General features: G+C 46.7%; 1 pseudogene; it reads right to left on the reverse strand.

Annotated features, from left to right (window-relative positions):
• Positions 1-17255: 17255 nt before the first annotated feature.
• On the reverse strand, positions 17256-23220 carry LOC124029279 (annotated as a pseudogene).
• Between the last annotated feature and the right edge of the window lie 117 nt (positions 23221-23337).

Consider the following 23337-nt stretch of genomic DNA (forward strand, 5'->3'; position numbering starts at 1 on the left):
ATGTCTAAACTACAGTTGCTGAACGTGTATCTTACTGAACGACCAACAGCGCCTGCTGCTCTAGAGATATCCGTAGCCAAAGAGACAACCATACCAGAGCTGCATGAAGAAGTCTACCGTTTGAAGGAGGAGAATGGCCGTCTACAAAGACTGTTGGATTTGGTTTTCAAGCCAGAGTTAAAGTTACGCAGAGCAGGTTTGTAATTGCCTAGTTACTATATTAGCTAGCCAAGTATCTGAACTCCTCCACGGAGTTGATTGCAGGTTAAGAAAAATGAATGTGGAAGGACCACTAGAGGGCAGGCTGGGCTCATGGATAGTAGCCCAACAAAGCATGGGAGACAAGGTAACCAGAGTCAATTAAGCACAGCTGACGGTACTAATGAGATACTCTCCTTCCCCTATAAAAGAGAGAATGGAACCAGCAGAGAAGGAAGGAAACTATCTCTGGAAGATGGCCACCGAGAGAGAGAAGCTGTGCTGAAAGAACCACGAAGACGGTGACAAACCTGTGATTTATGTTTGTTGTAGTTTAAAGATTATCCTATTGTGTTCTTGTTTCATCTGGAGAAGATGTGATTTTTCCTTGGAAGATTTTTCATTGATTAAGTTAATGTTTTTGTTGACAAAATACCCTCAATAGAGAACCGTGTTCAATCAGAAAAACCTACTCCTGACTCGTTTATTCCACCTTCCCGCTTTAGAGTGACGCCTAATTACTTGGTACGCTCACATGAATGAACCTCGAACTGGAGTCTCTGTGCAGTCGACATGTCAAAATGTAAGTTCTTAAACTACGGACGTCAAAAACATTCAGTCTGCGAAGACTATGGGGCTAGTTTAGAGCGCAAGGTGAGAAATAGATGTCTTTGTTGCAATAGTTTGTGAGTGTGCAACATGTGACCGACCGCCTTGATTTGGTCTTATATAGCAATATTTAACTTTTTTTTTCTCCCCATACATACAAGCAGAGACATATAGCTACACAATGGTATATCATGAACAATGGGAAAGTAATTATGCTTTGAAAGTTAAGACACTTTTGAGAAAATGGCCCTTGGAAGGGTGGGTATAATTTGTGGAACGTTCCAACAGGAATCTGTTCCAAAAACTTCGGAAAGAACAAGGTTGCCAACAAACCACGCATACAAAGTAGCATGTTCAATTGACCGAGCTAACGAGCTGCCGAATAGGCATCAGCTCACCACGTAGCTTATTCTTAATTTTTGTCATTAGGCTACCAGAGTGAGGACATGCATTTTTCAGAATTAACGTAGTGAGTAAAACGTAATTAAATAGCCCACTCCCTACCCGGTATCTTATTCTGCTGCTATACAACTTTGTATGCGTTGTTTGTTGCCAACCGTGTTATTTACAACGTTTTTGGGACAGATTCCTGTTGGAATGTAACACAAATTATACCCACCCGTCCTTGAATGTTTTGGTACACCTACTGGAGAGCTGCTCTGCCTACACCCATTAATCATTGTCCACACCCTCTAGTCTAACAGACTGACCACCCCGCTCGTGCACTGAGTGTTGCAAAATAAATTTCGAGAACTGCTCGTGCTTGCCAACGAGCGTCTGCTTTGCCAAGGGCTAAAATAGAAATCAGTTCTATTTCTGACGCTGATCGCGCTGCAAGTCCTGCCTCTCCCGTCTCCTCATTGGTTTATAGAAGGTTTATAGAAGCAGGTACCCACATGCCATCTCCTCATCGTCGCCAGGCCCACTGGCTCCAGGCATCTACAAGGCCATGCTAGGCAAAGCTCCGCCTTATCTCAGCTCACTGGTCACGATGGCAACACCCATCCGTAGCACGCGCTCCAGCAGGTGTATCTCATTGATCATCCCTAAAGCCAACACCTCATTTGGCCGCCTTTCGTTCCAGTACTCTGCTGCCTGTGACTGGAACGAATTGCAAAAATCGCTGAAGTTGGAGACTTTTATCTCCCTCACCAACTTCAAACATCAGCTATCTGAGCAGCTAACCGATCGCTGCAGCTGTACATAATCTATTGGTAAATAGCCCACCCATTTTCACCTACCTCATCCCCACAGTTTTTATTTATTTACTTTTCTGCTCTTTTGCACACCAATATCTCTACCTGTACATGATCATTTATCACTCCAGTGTTAATCTGCAATATTGTAATTATTCGCCTACCTCCTCATGCCTTTTGCACACATTGTATATAGACTCCCCTTTTTTCTCTACTGTGTTATTGACTTGTTAATTGTTTACTCCATGTGTAACTCTGTGTTGTCTGTTCACACTGCTATGCTTTATCTTGGCCAGGTCGCAGTTGCAAATGAGAACCTGTTCTCAACTAGCCTACCTGGTTAAATGAATTGGTTATACCCACGTGGGTGACTGAAAGACGAACAAGGTCAGTGGTGATGGTGGTAATGCACCTAATTTATGAAAGTTGCCAATCACAATATAAAGTCAAGAGAAAAGGCCTGGAAGAGAGTTTACCAGAAACGATTCAGTTGACTGTTTTATGTGTGGATTAATTGACGGATGAGAGGACCTTGTGCATTTCAGGTAAAATAACAACTCCATGTTTATATCCCAGGACAAATTAGCTAGCAACAGCAAGCTAACTAGCTAAATTGCCATAAATGTTTAATGCTTTCAGACCTGTACCCAAATTATAATTGGTTCAGGGTTTGTTTTGATATTTTAACCTGCGTGTCGTGGTCACGTTTGGTGCGGGGGGACAAAATAAATTCATGCACGATGGCGCACGCCGGTTTGGGTTTCGTGTAAAAGCCACCCATCTCTTTAAGAATTCACATGAGGTCATGTACTAAAGATTAAAAGTAGAAGCCTACAATAAGGAAAAATTACAGGTAAACAAAGAGCCCATATAAAAATATATATTTTTATAAATATTAGGTTACACCTTACCCAGACACACTTGTCTAAATTGATGGGTCATGTGAAAGAAATGCTGTAATCACCAGCCACATCTTACCAAGTGGATGGGTCTCTACCGAACGTGCAAACGGTACAGCAAAATGGTTACTTGCATAGTAGCAATATCAAAAATAGACAACTATTTATAACAAATAAACTTGGTGTGGCCTTTGATCAGGAGGTGAAGGTCCAGACTGTGGTGGTGCTTGTGCCGGGTCTACCAGGCACAATACCAGAGCACAAACTTGTTCTTGTTTTGCCACTGCAGTTATCACACTTCAGGTCCCCACGTGTTTCCCCATCTCTGTAGTTTGTGAAGAAATGGTGCATGTAGTTGCACTGCAGCCTTTGCTGGATGACTTGCCTTCATTAATCATGTAGTTGCCTTGTGTTATTCCTTCACAGCAGACACCAAACAAGCCACACTTTTGAGTTAAAAAGTAGATGGGACCTGGCTGCATAGGGTCAGAAGGATAGTGCACCTGCAAACAACTAACATGAAGAAATTCAAATGAATTGTCTCACCTCTGTCAGTCTGTCTTTACACAGCTCAGGGAAAGGCATTTGCCTGTGTCTGTCATGAAAATATTCAGTCAATAATATTTCTCTAATACCGGAGGCTGTGAGTTCAAATAGACTTTTATTGCAATATAATAAAAGCTGAGCTGGTTCATGAAAACTAACTTTCCAGCCTTGCCACACACTCTTTATACAGGTCACATCCTTAAGTCGCACACAGTAACTCCTCTTAATGACTCATCTCCTCTGGCATTTAGCCACCGTTGTCTTTTTGCCTTGGACTAATCAGAGTTTGGTTTCACATTAGGGCATGGAAACTTCAGAGCCATAGTAATGGTTAACAAATAAACAGTCATGTCCACTCCCCAGACAGGTGCACATCTAATGGTGTCTAATCAAATCACAGTTTATTTGCCACGTGTGCTGAATACTACACCTTACAGTGAAATGCTTACCTACAGGCTCTAACCAAATGGTGCGGAAAAAATAAATAAAAGGCGTGTGTAGGTAAGTAAAGAAATAAAACAACAGTAAAGACATTTGAAAAAAAGAGTAGCAAGCTATATACAGTAAGGCTTATTGAGGTAGTATGTACATAAATGTATAGTTAAAGTGACTATGCATATAAGATAAACAGAGTAGCAGCAGTGTAAAAGAGGGGTTGTGTGGGGGGGAGCACACAATGCAAATAGTCAAGAGTAACCATTTGGTTACCTGTTCAGGAGTCTTATGGCTTGGGGGTAAAAACTGTTGAGAAGCCTTTTGGTCCTAGACTTGGAACTCCAGTACTGCTTGGCATGCGGTAGTAGAGAGACCAGTCTGACTGGGGTGGCTGGGGTCTTTTGATGATTTTCAGTGCCTTCCTCTGACACCGCCTGGTGTAGAGGTCCTGGATGACAGGCAGCTTTGCCCCAGTGATGTACTGGGCCGTACGCACTACCCTCTGAAGTGTCTTGCGGTCAGAGGTCGAGCAATTGCCGTACCAGGCAGTGATGCAGACCCGCAGTGCACTATTCTCCCTGGCTCCTCTGAAATGAGCACACCTGTTCTGGAAAATTCCCAATAGGCATAACCAACCATAGCAACAGTAAATATTAGGCCATAGCACTGGTACAGAAATAAACAGTCATGTCAGCCTGCGAACTCCTCTGAAATGAGCACACATGTTCTGGAAAATCCCAATACTTCCCATATGTAGTTTGTATATATCCCATCTATGTCCTTAATCAGTATAAAGGAGGACATGTTGCTTAGTTGTTGAGTAAAGTCAAAGCTGTAATGCATCCTGATGTCTTTACTTGCTGGTTCAGTAGGGGCCCCCAGAGACAACTACAGGTCTTGACAGGTGGTCTTGCAGTCAGCAACCATCTTCTGGTAGAAGATGAACAAGCATATGATGCTGCTCTTGCTTCTTCAGCTTGTCTGACTTTTAACTATTTCTGGCAGATCTGAAGACCTGATAGTTGTTCCTCTGGTACTGCCAGTGCAGGTCTGTCCTGGGCTTAGTGCTTGATGTGGGGCAGATGTTTTCTCCACAGAATCCTGAAGGAAGACAGTCTGACAACACGTACCTCTGGAAAATACAGAAATAATGTGAGGTCTTTAAAGTAGTGCCAAACATGTTGGAGGTCAATTAAAATAATCAAAATGTTATTATGCTTCACGTAAGTGTTGTCATCGATTCCTTGTAGAGACGCCACACCGCTGCTTTTGTCACGTGATGGGCAGCAGTTTCCACCAAAGTGTTTGTGTCTTGGTAATACTATTGCATTATCCTCTGCGTTGTTGTTGAAGTTCAAAACTCACTGCAAGTCCTCATGCTTCAGGTGTAACCTGTGCTTGCTTAGGCCAGCTCTCTTTGGTCTGATGCTTCCCATCAAATTCTCCTTGTATGACTGGTGGAGGAGAGTCTGTTGTTCTACTGATGCTGAAAGACAAATTCCAGATAGCCGTAATCACCATCAGACACAGCCTGGCTAACTTGATGGGTCATGTAATCATCTGGCGAAGTGGAGTCTTGTTTAGCTATGTAGCTAGCTAGCTAAACAATGAACCATAATCTGAATCCATAGAGCACTAGCAATACAAACCGGTTGTCAAAGCTATCTAAAGTTAACAAAGTAGGTTTGATGTTAGCTAGCTAACATTAAGGCGTAAGTAACATCGTTGTGTGGTAGACGGGATACTCTGTCTGTTCCTTCCTAACCTACGTTTGCAGCTGCGATTGCTAACTCAACGGCTAGGGGATATCAATTCTGTAGTGAATAAGAGTTCAAAGTTCATACCATTTGCAACCAAAGCTCACGCTGATGTTGGCTTCGTTCTGTAGTTATTATCTGAACCATTCTGACATAGGATGACACTGACACACCCTCATCCTCGGAACAGCAAGTTATATTGTCGTCAAGGCTTTCTATAGGAAGGGAGAGGAGGGTGAAAAAAAAGAAAGTTTTATAGCCCTTGTCCCTTCACAGGGGAGGGCCACTGATTGAGCAGAGCCCTATCTTATGAAAACCCAAATGTCACATATTAGAAGCTAAAATCACATTTCATCCCATCACAAATAATTTCATATTCAAACATGTGAATCCGCTGTGACTTACCAACTATAGCGTTTGTCATCTCATCATTGATGAGAACGTCTCCGATGACAACTGAATGAATATGATGTCAGTTAAGTACCACTGCATATGTTCAACTGTTTGGATTACCAGAATATACACTGCTCCAAAAAAATAAAGGGAACACTTCAACAACACAATGTAACTCAATCACACTTCTGTGAAATCAAACTGTCCACTTAGGAAGCAACACTGATTGACAATACATTTCACATGTTGTTGTGCAAATGGAATAGACAACAGGTGGAAATTATAGGCAATTAGCAAGACACCCCCAATAAAGGAGTGGTTCTGCAGGTGGGGACCACAGACCACTTCTCAGTTCCTATGCTTCCTGGCTGATGTTTTGGTCACCTTTGAATGCTGGCGGTGCTTTCACTCTAGTGGTAGCATGAGACTGAGTCTACAATGAGAGACTGAGGCCGTAGGAGGGCAACAACCCAGCAGCAGGACTGCTACCTCCACCTTTGTGCAAGGAGGAGCACTGCCAGAGTACTGCAAAATGACCTCCAGCAGGCCACAAATGTGCATGTGTCTGCTCAAACGGTCAGAAACAGACTCCATGAGGGTTCTATGAGGGCCCGACGTCCACAGGTGGGGGTTGTGCTTACAGTCCAACACTGTGCAGGACATTTGGCCAGAGAACACCAAGATTGGCAAATTCGCCACTGGCGCCCTGTGCTCTTCACAGATGAAAGCAGGTTCACACTGAGCACGTGACAGAGTCTGGAGACGCCGTAGAGAACGTTCTGCTGCCTGCAACATCCTCCAGCATGACCGGTTTGGCGGTGGGTCAGTCATGGTGTGGGGTGGCATTTCTTTGGGGGGCCGCACAGCACTCCATGTGCTCGCCAGAGGTAGCCTGACTGCCATTAGGTACCGAGATGAGATCCTCAGACACCTTGTGAGACCATATGCTGGTGCGGTTGGCCCTGGGTTCCTCCTAATGCAAGACAATGCTAGACCTCATGTGGCTGGAGTGTCAGCAGTTCCTGCAAGAGGAAGGCATTGATGCTATGGACTGGCCCGCCCGTTCCCAGACCTGAATCCAATTGAGCACATCTGAGGCATCATGTATCGCTCCATCCACCAATGCCACGTTGCACCACAGACTGTCCAGAAGTTGGCGGATGCTTTAGTCCAGGTCTGGGAGGAGATCCCTCAGGAGACCATCCGTCACCTCATCAGGAGCATGCCCAGGCGTTTTAGGGAGGTCATACATGCACGTGGAGGCCACACACACTACTGAGCCTCATTTTGACTTGTTTTAAGGACATTACATCAAAGTTGGATCAGCCTGTAGTGTGGTTTTCCACTTTAATTTTGAATGTGACTCCAAATCCAGACCTCCATGGGTTGATACATTTGATTTCCATTGATCATTTTTGTGATTTTGTTGTCAGCACATTCAACTATGTAAAGAAAAAAGTATTTAATAAGAATATTTCTTTCATTCAAAACTAGGATGTGATATTTTAGTGTTCCCTTTATTTTTTGGAGCAGTGTAGTTCATTTCCCCCCACCTACCGATGCTCCCAGAATCTCTGTTAAACAAGGGTTTTGTAAATGTAACATCAGTCGGGTAGAGCGAGGAGAAAGGGGGCAAGAGGTATTTATGACTGTCATAAACATACCCCCCCCCCAGGCCAACGTCATGACAGTAGACTGCAACCCCTTTTCATTAACTTCTTGTAACTACCCATCCCGGATCCGGGAGCGTTGTCATCAACTACAGTAATTAGCATAACGCAACAGACAAAAACCGGACAAAAACTATTTTATAGAACATATTAATATTCATGAAATATAGTGAAACACAGCTTAGCCTTTTGTTAATCACCCTGTCATCCGATTTTTAAATTATGCTTTACAGCCAAAGCAAGACAAGCATTTGTGTAAGTTTATCGATTGCCTAGCATAGCATTATGCCTAGCTAGCAGCAGGCAACCTAGTCACAAATCAGAAAAGCAATCAAATCGCTTACCTTTGATGAGCTTCGGATGTTTTCACTCACGAGACTCCCAGTTAGATAGCAAATGTTCCTTTTTTTATACTCAGACAACATTTTTACAGTTTTGGAAACTTTAGAATGTTTTCTATCCTAAGCTGTCAATTATATGCATATTCTAGCATCTTGTCCTGACAAAATATCCCGTTTACTTTGGGAACGTTATTTTTCCAAAAATGAAAATGGTGCCCCTAGATTCAACAGGTTTTAAACAAGACGTCCTGTGTCGTTTGCGTTCAGTTTGTGCAGCTTGCTTGACCCGTTGTCAAGTCACTCTGGTTCAGAGCAGTTCAACATGGCTGACGTTATATCTTTAGAAAAAACATCAGTAGAAAGGATTATCTACACATAACAAGTAGCTCATTTTATAGACTGATGCTACACTGCAGACCAATTCGAAACTACTCTCTCGGCATGTGCAGCCCATTCATTATGGGGTGGCAGGTAGCCTAGAGGTTAGAGCGTTGGACTAGTAACTGAAAGGTTGCTAGATCGAATCCCCGAGCTGACAAGATAAAAATCTGTTGTTCTGCCCCTGAACAAGGCAGTTAACCCACTGTTCCTAGGCCGTTATTGTAAATAAGAATTTGTTCTTAACTGACTTGCCTAGTTAAATAAAGAATCCCAAGAAGACTCGAGGCTGTAGTCGCTGCCAAAGGTGCTTCAACAAAGTACAGAGTAAATGGTCTGAATAATTATGTGAATGTGTATTTCTGTTTTTTTTTATTTTTAATACATGTTTTTGCTCTGTCATGGGGTAGTGTGTGTGTGGATTAATGGGAAAAACAATTTAATCCATTTTACAATAAAGCTGTAATGTAACAATGTGGAAAAGATCAAGGGGTCTGAATACTTTCCGAATGCACTGTAGTAAACTACGGATCCCCAGAATGCACTGTAGTAAAATACGGATCCCCAGAATGCACTGTAGTAAAATACGGATCCCCAGAATGCACTGTAGTAAAATACGGATCCCCAGAATGCACTGTAGTAAAATACGGATCCCCAGAATGCACTGTAGTAAAATACGGATCCCCAGAATGCACTGTAGTAAAATACGGATCCCAGAATGCACTGTAGTAAAATACGGATCCCCAGAATGCACTGTAGTAAAATACGGATCCCAGAATGCACTGTAGTAAAATACGGATCCCCAGAATGCACTGTAGTAAAATACGGATCCCCAGAATGCACTGTAGTAAAATACGGATCCCCAGAATGCACTGTAGTAAAATACGGATCCCCAGAATGCACTGTAGTAAAATACGGATCCCCAGAATGCACTGTAGTAAAATACGGATCCCCAGAATGCACTGTAGTAAACTACGGATCCCCAGAATGCACTGTAGTAAAATACGGATCCCCAGAATGCACTGTAGTAAAATACGGATCCCCAGAATGCACTGTAGTAAACTACGGATCCCCAGAATGCACTGTAGTAAAATACGGATCCCCAGAATGCACTGTAGTAAAATACGGATCCCCAGAATGCACTGTAGTAAAATACGGATCCCCAGAATGCACTGTAGTAAAATACGGATCCCCAGAATGCACTGTAGTAAAATACGGATCCCCAGAATGCACTGTAGTAAAATACGGATCCCAGAATGCACTGTAGTAAAATACGGATCCCCAGAATGCACTGTAGTAAAATACGGATCCCCAGAATGCACTGTAGTAAAATACGGATCCCCAGAATGCACTGTAGTAAAATACGGATCCCCAGAATGCACTGTAGTAAAATACGGATCCCCAGAATGCACTGTAGTAAAATACGGATCCCCAGAATGCACTGTAGTAAAATACGGATCCCAGAATGCACTGTAGTAAAATACGGATCCCCAGAATGCACTGTAGTAAAATACGGATCCCCAGAATGCACTGTAGTAAAATACGGATCCCCAGAATGCACTGTAGTAAAATACGGATCCCCAGAATGCACTGTAGTAAACTATGGATCCCCAGAATGCACTGTAGTAAACTACGGATCCCCAGAATGCACTGTAGTAAACTACGGATCCCCAGAATGCACTGTAGTAAAATACGGATCCCCAGAATGCACTGTAGTAAAATACGGATCCCCAGAATGCACTGTAGTAAAATACGGATCCCCAGAATGCACTGTAGTAAAATACGGATCCCCAGAATGCACTGTAGTAAAATACGGATCCCCAGAATGCACTGTAGTAAAATACGGATCCCAGAATGTACTGTAGTAAAATACGGATCCCAGAATGCACTGTAGTAAAATACGGATCCCCAGAATGCACTGTAGCTGCAACTGTATTGTTGAATCAAAGAGCTAGCTGTTCTAAATCAAATGATAAAATAACTAGGTAGATTATTGCATGTTTCAGGGCCCAGATCATTGAACTTTGGATTCTGTTTTAGATGGACATTTTTCAAATGATTGAATAATTTGCACCTATATTTCCTATTTTTCCTCCATCAGATTTCCAGCAGCTCACTCTCCCCATATCTGAAGAGGTTCCCCCTGAGCAGCAGCACTGTGAGCAGGAGTGGAGCCCCAGTCTGATTCAGGAGGACCCAGTGCCCACACAGATTAAAGAGGAACAGGAGGAACTACAGACCAGTCAAGAGGAAGATCAGCTTCTAGGGCCCTTTGATACCAAAGACTCCATATTCACTTCTCCCTGTGTGGAAAGTGACTGATCAGGGAGAACCCATCTCAGCTCTCACATCTACACCAAACCCAAACTGTGGAGGACAGAGAGAGGGACTCTCTACTCACCTACACAACTGATGAGATCAAACTAGAACCTGATGGAGAGAATTACAGAGTATCAGATCCAGTCAGTGACTCTCAGCCCCTCTCAGCAGTAACTCCAGACTGTTCTGCAGCTCAGAGTGAAAACATGGAAAGTGATGATAAGGTGGAGAGTAGAGGACAACAATCAGGGTCTAAGACACTCGAATCAAAGAGAAAACAGATTGAGAATGGAGAAAGCTCTCATACCAATACTGGAGGCAGGACGGCCACTATGTTGCCCCATTTGACATCTAGTCAAACGTATGCTGCTCCTAATTGCAAGGTGTGTAGGAAGACGTTTGTCTCTAACATTTTCTCAATCATATGGATGAAAAACATAAAGGGATAAAGAATGCCTGGGTGGAAAATACTTAAATTCCTCAGTGTACAGGGTTTCCCCTGTATTCATTTAGCAGAGTAGCCGCCACTCTTATGTTTTATTATGGTTTTACATGGTTTTATTTATATATATATATTTTTATTTATTCGTTTTTTTAATTGTGGGAGGGGGAGTGGCGGTATATATTAGTTCTGTGGCATATCTTAGTTCTGCCGAGACGCTCTTTTAAGTTACAATGTATATTTGCTGAATTTCGTTTTTTTGGGGGGTAAATGCAGATGCCAACCCCATGCTTCAGCCTATTTATTAAAAGCAGCTATGCTGCATCTGTTGGTCTACATGTTATACGTCTTTGACAGGGAAAACATTTTAAAATGGTGTTCACAATTTAGTCTGAATTCATTTTGAAGTAGAATGTCCTTTTTTTAAAGAGTCACCAGAAGTGACCCAGGGGCAGATCCTGGATTTAAAAGGGGTTTAGGTGGTCAATGGACGGGTTCGACACGGCTGAATTATTTCCAGGCTCTGCGCAAGAACACTTTTGAGATCTTGTGTTTTTAAAGCAAATTTCCTGCAATCCTATACGTTCTGACATGGAGCTGAGAGAAAATGCTGCAGTTTAAAGCAAATGTCCTGTAATTCTATGCAATTTGCCAGGGATAAGTTTACGGTGTTACTCCATCACTTATTTATATATAGATATAATGACCTGCCCAAGCCTTTTATATACAGAGAACACCCTGTAGTGTGATTTCCGTGTGATTCCCATGTGTGCAGAAGCGTTCCATCCGTATGTGTGGGGAGTGTGAGCCATGCAGGAGGACTGAGGACTGTGCTCAGTGTGATTTCTGTAAAGACATGAAGAGGTTTGGAGGATCCAATAAGAAAAGACAGAAGTGCAGACTCAGGCAGCGTGACGTCCGCGCTCCGGGTGAGTCCATTTACATTTCACAGACGCTCTTATCCAGAGTGGCTTACAGGGCAATTAGGGTGAAATGCATTGCTCAAGGGCACATTGACAGATTGAATCCCAGAGCCGACTAGGTGAACAAACTAGCCATCTTTCGGTTACTGGCCCAATGCTCTGAACCGCTTGGCTACCTGAGTCCATAGAGAAAGGGTGTATTTGGACCATAGTTAGGTGCTGCCCATGCTAAAACTAAGCAACCACCAAACCTCACCAAAAGGAGGGGGTGCCTTTTATTCATTTACAATATTGAAGCATCTGACAGTATTGTAGTGACCTTAACCATAACACCTAGTGACCATAACACCTAGTGACCTTAAACATTACACCTAGTGACCTTAACCATAACACCTAGTGACCTCGTCAAGAGGTTTGGAGCTCTTTACGTAATTGCTAAGATGTTGGGTTGACAGTCGCAGGATCCAGGTTCGAGTCTTGGATGTGGCTTCCCCTGAATTCACATCAGTATATTTGATGCATCATGTTCTGTCTCTGTATGTGTAGAAATGCTGCGTGTGAAGGATGAGGAGGTTGACCTGTCTGGCTTGGGGAGCAGGGGGAGCCTGAGGAGAGGAAGACATCGGTCTGATGACTACAGTGAGAATGAGATGGAATGTGATGAAGCTGCACGCACGTCACTATAAAAATGCACTGAACCAACATGCATGGTTGTTGATGACACTCTGTTCAGATGAACAGGATGACATAGTCTCTATAATGCACAGCGCTTTAACTCAGACAGCTGTTTGTAGCTGCTGGAAAAGTATTTCAAAGCCTAAACTTGACTCAGGATGGAACTTTCCAGTGCTACTGTTTTTGCCATGTAATATTTTTATTAAAACAAAATCGGACAACCACATAGTAGAATAGTTGATCTATTTATCTAGTCTGCTTGTTGTGTGTTCTATGTGAGATAAATATTCCTCTTGAGGTGCATTCAAGTTGTGGGAGCCATAGGAGGGAAACAAGTTCTCTGACAAGCAATCAATGCACAGCAAGTCTTAATGTTATCTCGCAAAAACACTTTTAAAAGCAGTTTTGTCCCTTAAAAAAATGAGGGGGAACCCAGTTTTACATTGCTACCACGTTTATTTCTCGACTCCTTCAATTGCGTGTGGCATCGTTAAACAAATGCAGAGTTTCAAGCATGGTTTAGGTGCAACACAGCTCAACACAGCAAATTAATTCATTAAAAATCCTACAATGTGATTTTCTGGATTTTTTTTCTCATTTTGTCTGTCATAGTTGAAGTGTACCTATGATGAACATTTACAGGCCTCATCTTTTTAAGTGGGAGAACTTTCACAATTGGTAGCTGACTAAATACTTTTTTGCCCCACTGTATTACTGCCATTTGATTTAACCATCTCCTGTGGCATCTATTTGCGGCCGTGGCACAGTGATCAAGGGTTCCTTTGACCCTGTGCAGCATCAAACAGCCATCAAGGTCAAACATCAAGAGCTGAGAGACGTGACAAGGAGAAAGTACAACCTTCTCCATAACATGAAGGTCGGCATTGTTTGTGGTGCAAAAATCGCTGTTAATGCCGCAATCTATTGCTATATATTTATTTGGAATTTTAAAATGAATTATGTACCTATACTCTTGTAGAATACAGCTTAGAAATGCTTCAGTCATGAACTGAAACTAATGTGGATGTTATGGATGGTGATCCCACAAGCAGCAACACATTACACCACATGTCAATTACACAAGTTAGGTTTCCATGGCGACAGATTTCCAAGCAAATATTCTAGTTTGCATAAAGAAAACATGTGCATTTACCCACCGGTGCCGTGGTTCCACCAAACAAGACTTGTTGCAGCTTTTTTTTTTTATCAGTGCGTGATAAAGTAGTGCACATAATGTACTTTAACTTAAAGATGCCCTCCAGGATCTTAAGCATAACATATTGCAGAATTGGATTTGTGAAATAGTACACAATTGGATGATGTAGTACATAAAAAATGGGTACCAACTTAAACTATTGGCTGAAATTAGTGCATTCATTCACTTTTTCCAAGTTTTGTTAGCCTTATTCTAAAATGGATTAGATGTGTAGATTGAGGAAAATACAATAACAGATGACAAAGCAAAAACAGGATTGCAGAAATCTTTGCAAATGTATTACAAATAAAAAACGGAAATATCCCATTTACGTAAGTATTCAGACCCTTTACTCAGTACTTTGTTTATAAGCACCTTTGGCAGCGATTTCAGCCTGAGTCTTCTTGGGTATGACGCTATAAGCTTGGCACACCTGTATTTGGGAGTTTCTCCCAATCTTCTCTGTCAGGTTGGATGGGGAGCGTTGCTGCACAGCTATTTTCAGGTCTCTCCAGAGATGTTAGATCGGGTTCAATTCCGGGCTCTGGCTGGGCCACTCAAGGTCATTCAGAGATTTGTCCCAGAGCCACTTCTGCGTTGTCTTGGGTGTGTGCTTAGGATCCTGCGTTGTCTTGGGTGTGTGCTTAGGATCGTGAACCTTCTCTCCAGTCTGAGGTCCTGAGCCCTCTGGAGGAGGTTGTCATCAAGGATCTCTGTACTTTTCTCTGTTTATGTTTCCCTCGATCCCGATTAGTCTCCCAGTCCCTGCCGCTATAAAACATCCCCACAGTATGATGCTGCCACCACGCTAAGCCATAGGGATGGTGCCAGGTTTCCTCAAGATGTGATGCTTGGCATTTGGGTCAAAGAGTTCAATCTTGGTTTCATCAGACCAGGGAGTCTTGTTTCTCAGGCCTAAAACATGACATCATTCAACATAACAATGCAGGTCCAAATACCTAGCTCACTTAAATAAGTAAACATACACTACATTACCAAAAGTATGTGGACACTTGATCATTGAACATCTCATTCCAAAATCGAGTATTAAAATAGAGTTGGTTCCCCCCTGTTGCTGCTGTAACAGCCTCCACTCTGAGGTTTTCCACTAATGTTGGAACATTGCTGGGACTTGCTTCCATTCAGACAAGAACATTCGTGAGGTCGGCACTGATTTTGGGCAATTAGGCCTGGCTCGCAGTTGGCGTTCCATTCATCCCAAAGGTGTTCATTGGGGTGAGGTCAGGGCTCTGTCCAGGACAGTCAAGTTCTTCCACAGCTATCTCGACAAACCACTTCTGTATGGACCACACCTTACACCGGGGGTCATTGTCATGCCGAAACAGGAAAGGGCCTTCTCCAAACTGTTGCCGAAGTTGGAAGCACAGAATCATCTAGAATGTCATTGTATGCTGTAGCATTAAGATTTCCCTTCACTGGTACTAAGAGGCCAAGCCCGAACCATGAAAAACAGCCCCAGAACATTGTTTCTCCTCCAAACTTAGTTGGCATGATGCATTGGGCACGTAGCATTCTCCTGGCATTCCCCAAATATCTTTACACACTATAGCGCTCGGCGGTCCGTTCTGTGTGCTTGTGGCCTACCACTTCGCGGTTGAGCCGTTGTTGCTCCTAGACGTTTCCACTTCACAATAACAGCACTTGCAGTTGACCGGGGCTGTTTCAGCAGGCCATAAACAATATGAACGGACTCGTTGGAAAGGTGGAATCCTATGACAGTGCCACGTTGAAAGTCACCGTGCTCTTTATTAAGACCTTTCTACTGGCAATGTTTGTCTATGGAGATTGCGTCGCTGTAAAAACTTGATTGTACACAACAGGTGTTTTCTGAAAAAATTAAAATCCACTAATTTGAAGGAGTCCGCGTATTTATTTATTTTATTTGTTTAGAAGCGGTTTTATTTTTGAAGAATGCATTTGCTGTTTCGTAACTATTACACTACTATAGGATGTTACATTTAGAAAATCTATTTACAGCTTTGAAAAACGCCACAGTTCCACAGAAAATTCTAAATAGTTTTTATATACCAAATTGAGTAAAACAAAACGGGTCTGTAAGGTGGAAGCAATATGGGTGAATGTGCTCCAACACGACCCTGATTTATGGTAGTAAAATGATCCACACATTCCCAGAGGTTGGCCTTATTTCTTTATTTCAACAGACATGGAGTCAGAGCCTTGCAGCATACCAGACAGAGCTTCAATAAAACAAAGGCAGAGAGTACAAAACTAAAACTGCTCAGAAAATACTTACCTAGGCCATTCCTGGTTTGAGTGATAAAATCAATCATTGCATGGGGGAGAGGAGCAGCATAACGAAGGGTGAAAGAAAAGAGGGCCATTCCAATGGGGTAGTACTGAAACTCCTCTCTCTTTATCCACAAGGTTTGGTCTTAACAAGCATAGTGCGTGACATCGAACAAGAGGACAAAGCCATCGAGAATATTTTTTTGTTTTCTTACATTGACACATGACAAAATCCTTCAAAGTTGGCATTTGGGTGGTAGGGAAGGAAGTGGTTATGATCTTTCTCTCTGAAATCTGATAATGAAACTATCTTACTCAAATCCTGGCAGAGTTACCAAGAGCAGCTGCAAACTAAAGACAATGTTTTAACATGTTTAAGCCGATTCAATGTTTTTAGTTCAAGACGAGTGACTAGATCTTCAGCACAGTCCTTTGTACTCTTATAACATCAACCTCTTATTACATATTCAATTATTACATGGAGGCTTGGGACTGGTTCTCAAACCTCAAGGCCCTAACGGGTCCCATATACACACACAGAAGGAAGTGAAAAAGCCAAGGGGGGGTCTCTTCTAGGCGCTGTATGGAGGGAGGGATGGAGAAGGGGTGTTCCTCCTCTCGTACCCAGTATGGATGCTGTGGTTTGGGGGAAGAGTCTCAGGTGAAGGGCAGAGTGGTTCTGGCTCAGTCTGGCTCAGGGGAACCAACATGGATGGGATATGATGACGGGGGAGGTGAATGGCAGGGGAGGGGGTAGGGAGACACACCTGCAGGCTCTACAACAGACAGAGTCCAAGTCACAGGGGGAGGCAGGGATGAAGGGGCTAAAGGGGAGCAGATAGGAGCTAGGCTTTGGGCAGGAGGCAGAGTGGTGGGTTAGGGGCGATTGGGGGTCAGAGTTCAAGCCCAGATGCTTCTGCTGCTCTGGAGGGACTGGAGTTAAGTCTGGGGGTTAGAGGTCAGGGTGAGGGGCGACGTGCATCGATTGATGGGACGTCAGGTTCAGGGGGTCGCGTCCCATAAAGCACCATGTTCCTTTTTGTAGTGCACTACCTATGTCTCGGGCCTCGGTCATAGGCAGTGTACTATATAGAGAATAGGATGCCATTTGGGACACACCCTGGGTCTGGGACTTCAGGCGCTCTCACTGCTCTCGACGGGCTGCAGTTTGACCAGGTGGTCTGGCTTGCTGCCGCTGGCGTGACGCTCCCACATCTGCAGGTAGAGCTTCTCCAGATCCATAGTGTACTGCTTGGTGTTGAACAGAGGGCTGCAGATACGCTGTTTCCACACACGGGACCGGATCATCTTCAGACTGGGGGGAGAACCGGATCAGTTACAGCAATGGTGAGAAGAGAGGGAGGCAGATTGAGCGAGAAGAGAAGGAGGCAGATTGAGAGCGAGGCAGATTGAGAGCGAGAGGCAGATTGAGCGAGAGGCAGATTGAGCGAGAGGCAGATTGAGAGCGGGAGGCAGATTGAGAGCGGGAGGCAGATTGAGAGCGGGAGGCAGATTGAGAGCGGGAGGCAGATTGAGAGCGGGAGGCAGATTGAGAGCGGGAGGCAGATTGAGAGCGGGAGGCAGATTGAGAGCGGGAGGCAGATTGAGAGCGGGAGGCAGATTGAGAGAGAAGAGAGGGAGGCAGATTGAGAGAGAAGAGAGGGAGGCAGATTGAGAGAGAGAAGGCAGATTGAGAGAGAGGAGGCAGATTGAGAGAGAGGAGGCAGATTGAGAGAGATTGAGAGAGAGGAGGCAGATTGAGAGAGAGAAGAGAGGAGGCAGATTGAGAGGGAGGCAGATTGAGAGTGAGAAGAGAGGGAGGCAGATTGAGAGAGAGAAGGCAGATTGAGAGAGAGAAGAGAGGGAGGCAGATTGAGAGAGAGAAGGCAGATTGAGAGAGAGAAGAGAGGGAGGCAGATTGAGAGAGAGAAGAGAGGGAGGCAGAATGAGAGAGAGAAGAGGGGGAGGCAGAATGAGAGAGAGAAGAGGGGGAGGCAGATTGAGAGAGAGAAGAGGGAGGCAGAATGAGAGAGAGAAGAGGGAGGCAGAATGAGAGAGAGAAGAGGGAGGCAGAATGAGAGAGAAAGGGAGGCAGATTGAGAGAGAGAAGAGGGAGGCAGATTGAGAGAGAGAAGAGGGAGGCAGATTGAGAGAGAGAAGAGGGAGGCAGATTGAGAAGAGGAGGCAGATTGAGAGAGAGAAGAGGAGGCAGATTGAGAGAGAGAAGAGGGGAGGCAGATTGAGAGAGAGAAGAGGGAGGCAGATTGAGAGAGAAGAGGAGGCAGATTGAGAGAAGAAGAGGAGGCAGATTGAGAGAGAGAAGAGGGAGGCAGATTGAGAGAGAGAAGAGGGAGGCAGATTGAGAGAGAGAAGAGGGAGGCAGATTGAGAGAGAGAGAAGAGGGAGGCAGATTGAGAGAGAGAAGAGAGGAGGCAGATTGAGAGAGAGAAGAGAGGCAGATTGAGAGAGAGAAGAGAGGGAGGCAGATTGAGAGAGAGAAGAGAGGAGGCAGATTGAGAGAGAAAGAGGAGGCAGATTGAGAGAGAGAAGAGAGGGAGAGAGAGAAGAGAGGGAGGCAGATTGAGAGAGAGAAGAGAGGGAGGCAGATTGAGAGAGAGAAGAGAGGAGGCAGATTGAGAGAAGAGACGGAGGAGGATTGAGAGACAGAACAAGCTGGAGTGTGTGTGTTGGTCAGAGGTCCTTACTATTCCATGTCACAGCCCAGTTTGACAGCCACGTCCTCATATTCCTGTCTGGTGTGGGCGATGAGCTCAGGACAGCCCAGACACTGTAGCTGAGAGGCTGCCACACGCGACGCCAGGGTCTCACCTGTACGGGCACACGGCACATTTAAACACCAACCTGTCGTTCACCCACCACCGTTACAACAGCACACAGAACCGTTCACCCCAATTATCCCTCCTTTCTCTGTAGTGTGTATTTGTTCCCATCACAGATTAGAAAGGAAATGACTGGGACGCAGAAACTCCTCCAGCTCATGTCAACACCAATCCAACGCTTTGATTTGTGGAGGCTAGTGAACGAGTGCAAAGTCTCACCTGGCATGGTAACCATGGGTGTCCGGCCCAGAGCACGTCCATGCCGGTGGTGTGTCCGTTACAGAGGGGCGTGTCCAGACACACGCCGGCCAGCTGGCCCCGTCTCACGTGCTCCTCCTTGGGCGCCACGGGGAGAGAAGATGATGCGGAGCCTGGCAGGCCGAAGTTCTGGGCGTACTGCTGGATGTTGGGCCGCCACCGCAGGAAACGCAGCAACCACAGAACACTGTTGGGAACACGCTTCAGGATCTACAGGAGAGATGGTGAGTAAGTTGCGGTGTGTCTGGAAATGGCACACTGTTGACCAGAGTCCCTATATAGTGTACTACTGTTGACCAGAGCCCCTATATAGTGTACTACTGTTGACCAAGCCCTATATAGTGACCAGAGTCCCTATATAGTGTACTACTGTTGACCAGAGCCCCTATATAGTGTACTACTGTTGACCAGAGTCCCTATATAGTGTACTACTGTTGACCAGAGCCCTATATAGTGTACTACTGTTGACCAGAGCACCTATATAGTACTACTGTTGACCCGAGCACCTATATAGTGTACTACTGTTGACCCGAGCACCTATATAGTGTACTACTGTTGACCAGAGCCCCTATATAGTGTACTACTGTTGACCAGAGCCCCTATATAGTGTACTACTGTTGACCAGAGTCCCTATATAGTGTACTACTGTTGACCAGAGCATAAGGCCTGGTCAAAGCTAATAGACTATCACATAGGGACTAAGATGCCATTTCACTCGGAGAGTCAGGGACAAGAGGAATTCCTTGAAACATAGGCACCTCCAGACAGGATGATTGGAAACAGTGTTTTCTAGCTTGTGCTTACATTGGCCCATCTGCAGGGTGGGAGGGTGCGATTTGTAAACTGGTTGAAGTTGCAGTGAGACGATGGAGTCTTCCAGGCCAGTACGTACTGGGAGCGGGTTGTCACCACGATGGTGAAGCCTCTCTTCTCCTGTAGCCGCCTTGTTGTTGATGAGATGGAGGACAAGGCGGTGGTTACGATGGAGAGATTTATGACCAGAGAAACAGAGGGGGAGGGAGGGGCAGAGAGAGGAAGAGAGGGGATGAGGAGGCCAGTGCGTAGTAACAGTGTTTCCCTTACACCCCTGTTCGGTCTCAGAGCTGAGAAAACAGACAACAGTAATGGAACCATGTCCCCAGGTGTCCTAACCCAAATGTGAACATGCAAGTGACCCAATGTCTTTCTCTAGTACTACCCTGTGTGTGTCATACCTGGAGGGACAGGCCTGATACTACAACCACCTCCAATGGAAGTATCTGAAAACACGCAGTATACAGGAGATGTAACACTAGACTCTAGTCATGTCATATGGCTGGGATCAAAGATCAACCACAAAGGTGCATCTTCCAACCAACAAAATAAACTGATATTCATTCTTATCCATTTCCTGTGTGTAGTGGTATCAGTGTGTGTATGTGTCCCCACCCCTCCAGTACCTGTGGTGGCCAGTCCCCCCCTCCCTCCAGTACCTGTGTAGTGGCCAGGCCAGCCCCCAGTACCAGTGTAGTAAGCCCACCCCAGTGTAGTGGCCAGCCCCCTCCCTCCAGTACCTGTGTGGTGGCCAGCCCCCCTCCCTCAGTACCTGTGTGGTGGCCAGCCCCCCTCCCCTCCAGTACCTGTGTGGTGGCCAGTCCCCCCTCCACTCCAGTACCTGTGTGGTGGCCAGTCCCCCTCCCTCCAGTACCTGTGTGGTGGCCAGTCCCCCTCCCTCAGTACCTGTGGTGGCCAGTCCCCTCCCCTCCCAGTACCTGTGTGGTGGCCAGTCCCCTCCCTCCAGTACCTGTGTGGGTGGCCAGTCCCCTCCCCTCCAGTACCTGTGTGGTGGCCAGTCCCCCCTCCCTCCAGTACCTGTGTAGGCGGCCAGCCTTCCCTCCCTCCAGTACCTGTGTGGTGGCCAGTCCCCCTCCCTCCAGTACCTGTGTGGTGGCCAGTCCCCCCTCCCTCCAGTACCTGTGGTGGCAGTCCCCTCCCCCTCCAGTACCTGTGTGGTGGCCAGTCCCCTCCTCCAGTACCTGTGTGGTGGCTGATCCCTCCTCCCCAGTACCTGTGTAGTGGCCAGCCTCCCCTCCCTCCAGTACCTGTGTGGTGGCCAGTCCCCCCCCAGTACCAGTGTAGTGGCCAGTCCCCCAGTGTGGTGGCCCCCCTCCCTCCAGTACCTGTGTGGTGGCCACCCCCCCCTCCCTCCAGTACCTGTGTGGTGGCCAGTCCCCTCCACTCAGTACCTGTGGTGGCCAGTCCCCCTCCCCCTCCAGTACCTGTGTGGTGGCCAGTCCCCCTCCCTCCAGTACCTGTGTGGTGGCCAGTCCCCCTCCCTCCAGTACCTGCCTGTGTGGTGGCCCACGATCCCCTCCCTCCAGTACCTGTGTGGGTGGCCAGTCCCCTCCTCCAGTACCTGTGTGGTGGCCAGTCCCCCCTCCCTCCAGTACCTGTGTGGTGGCCAGTCCCCCTCCCCTCCAGTACCTGTGTGGTTATGGTCAGTCCCCCTCCCTCCAGTACTGTGTATGGGGCCAGTCCCCCCTCCCTCCAGTACCCCTGCCTGGTGACCCCAGTCCCCCTCCCTCCAGTACCTGTGTGGTGGCCAGCCCCCCTCCCTCCAGTACCTGTGGTGGCCAGTCCCCCTCCCCTCCAGTACCTGTGTGGTGGCCAGTTCCCTCCCCTCCAGTACCTGTGTGGTGGCCAGTCCCCCTCCCTCCAGTACCTGTGTGGTGCCCAGTCCCCCCTCCCCCTCCCAGTGCCTGTGTGGTGGTCAGTCCCCCTCCCTCCAGTGCCTGTGTGGTGGCCAGTCCCCCACTCCCTCCAGTACCTGTGTGGTGGCCAGGGTCCCCTCCCCTCCAGTACCTGTGTGGTGGCCAGTCCCCCCTCCTCAGTACCTGTGTGGTGGCCAGTCCCCCCTCCCTCCAGTACCTGTGTGGTGGCCAGTCCCCCTCCCTCCAGTACCTGTGTGGTGGCCAGTCCCCCTCCCTCCAGTACCTGTGTGGGTGGCCCAGTCCCCCTCCCTCCAGTACCTGTGTGGTGGCCAGTCCCCCTCCCTCCAGTACCTGTGTGGTGGCCAGTCCCCCCTCCCTCCAGTACCTGTGTGGTGGCCAGTCCCCCCTCCCTCCAGTACCTGTGTGGTGACCAGTCCCCCTCCCTCCAGTACCTGTGTGGTGGCCAGTCCCTCCCCTCCAGTACTGTGTGGTGGCCAGTCCCCCTCCCTCCAGTACCCTGTGTGGTGGCCAGTCCCCCTCCCTCCAGTACTGTGTGGTGGCCAGTCCCCCCTCCCTCCAGTACCTGTGTGGTGGCCAGTCCCTCCCCTCCAGTACCTGGTGTGGCCAGTCCCCTCTCCTCCAGTACCTGTGTGGTGGCCAGTCCCCTCCCTCCAGTACCTGTGTGGTGGCCAGTCCCCCCTCCCTCCAGTACCTGGTGGGTCCCCTCCCCTCCAGTGCCTGTGTGGTGGCCAGTCCCCCTCCCTCCAGTACCTGTGTGGTGGCCAGTCCCCTCCCCTCCAGTACCTGGCCAGTCCCCTCCCCTCCAGTGTGGTGGCCAGTCCCCCTCCCCTCCAGTACCTGTGTGTTGGCCAGTCCCTCCCCTCCAGTACCCTGTGTGGTGGCCAGTCCCCCTCCCCTCCAGTACCTGTGTGTTGGCCAGTCCCCTCCCCTCCAGTACCTGTGTGTTGGCCAGTCCCCCCTCCCCTCCAGTACCTGTGTGGTGGCCAGTCCGTTGCTGACAGTAAATCCGTTGATGGTGACCTGTATCTGTCCCTGGTTGATCATGTTGATGATGGCCTCAGCTGCTGTGTTCATGGGGATGACAGGCATGGACAGAGCCCCGTTGGTTCTGCTACTCACTGTCTCATCTGGAGAGGAAAAGGAAGGAAGGAGTGATTTACAAAGCATTTTCAGGAGGATAAAAGGGGGCAAAAAAAGCAAAATAACAACTTCACAGACAATGGGGCCTCCAATAGTTGGTGGGTCCTAGTCAATAAATATAGGTCAAAGAACATTCCCACAGTC

The sequence above is a fragment of the Oncorhynchus gorbuscha genome, unplaced genomic scaffold, assembly GCF_021184085.1.
Source record: "Oncorhynchus gorbuscha isolate QuinsamMale2020 ecotype Even-year unplaced genomic scaffold, OgorEven_v1.0 Un_scaffold_5976, whole genome shotgun sequence".
Taxonomy (NCBI): domain Eukaryota; kingdom Metazoa; phylum Chordata; class Actinopteri; order Salmoniformes; family Salmonidae; genus Oncorhynchus; species Oncorhynchus gorbuscha.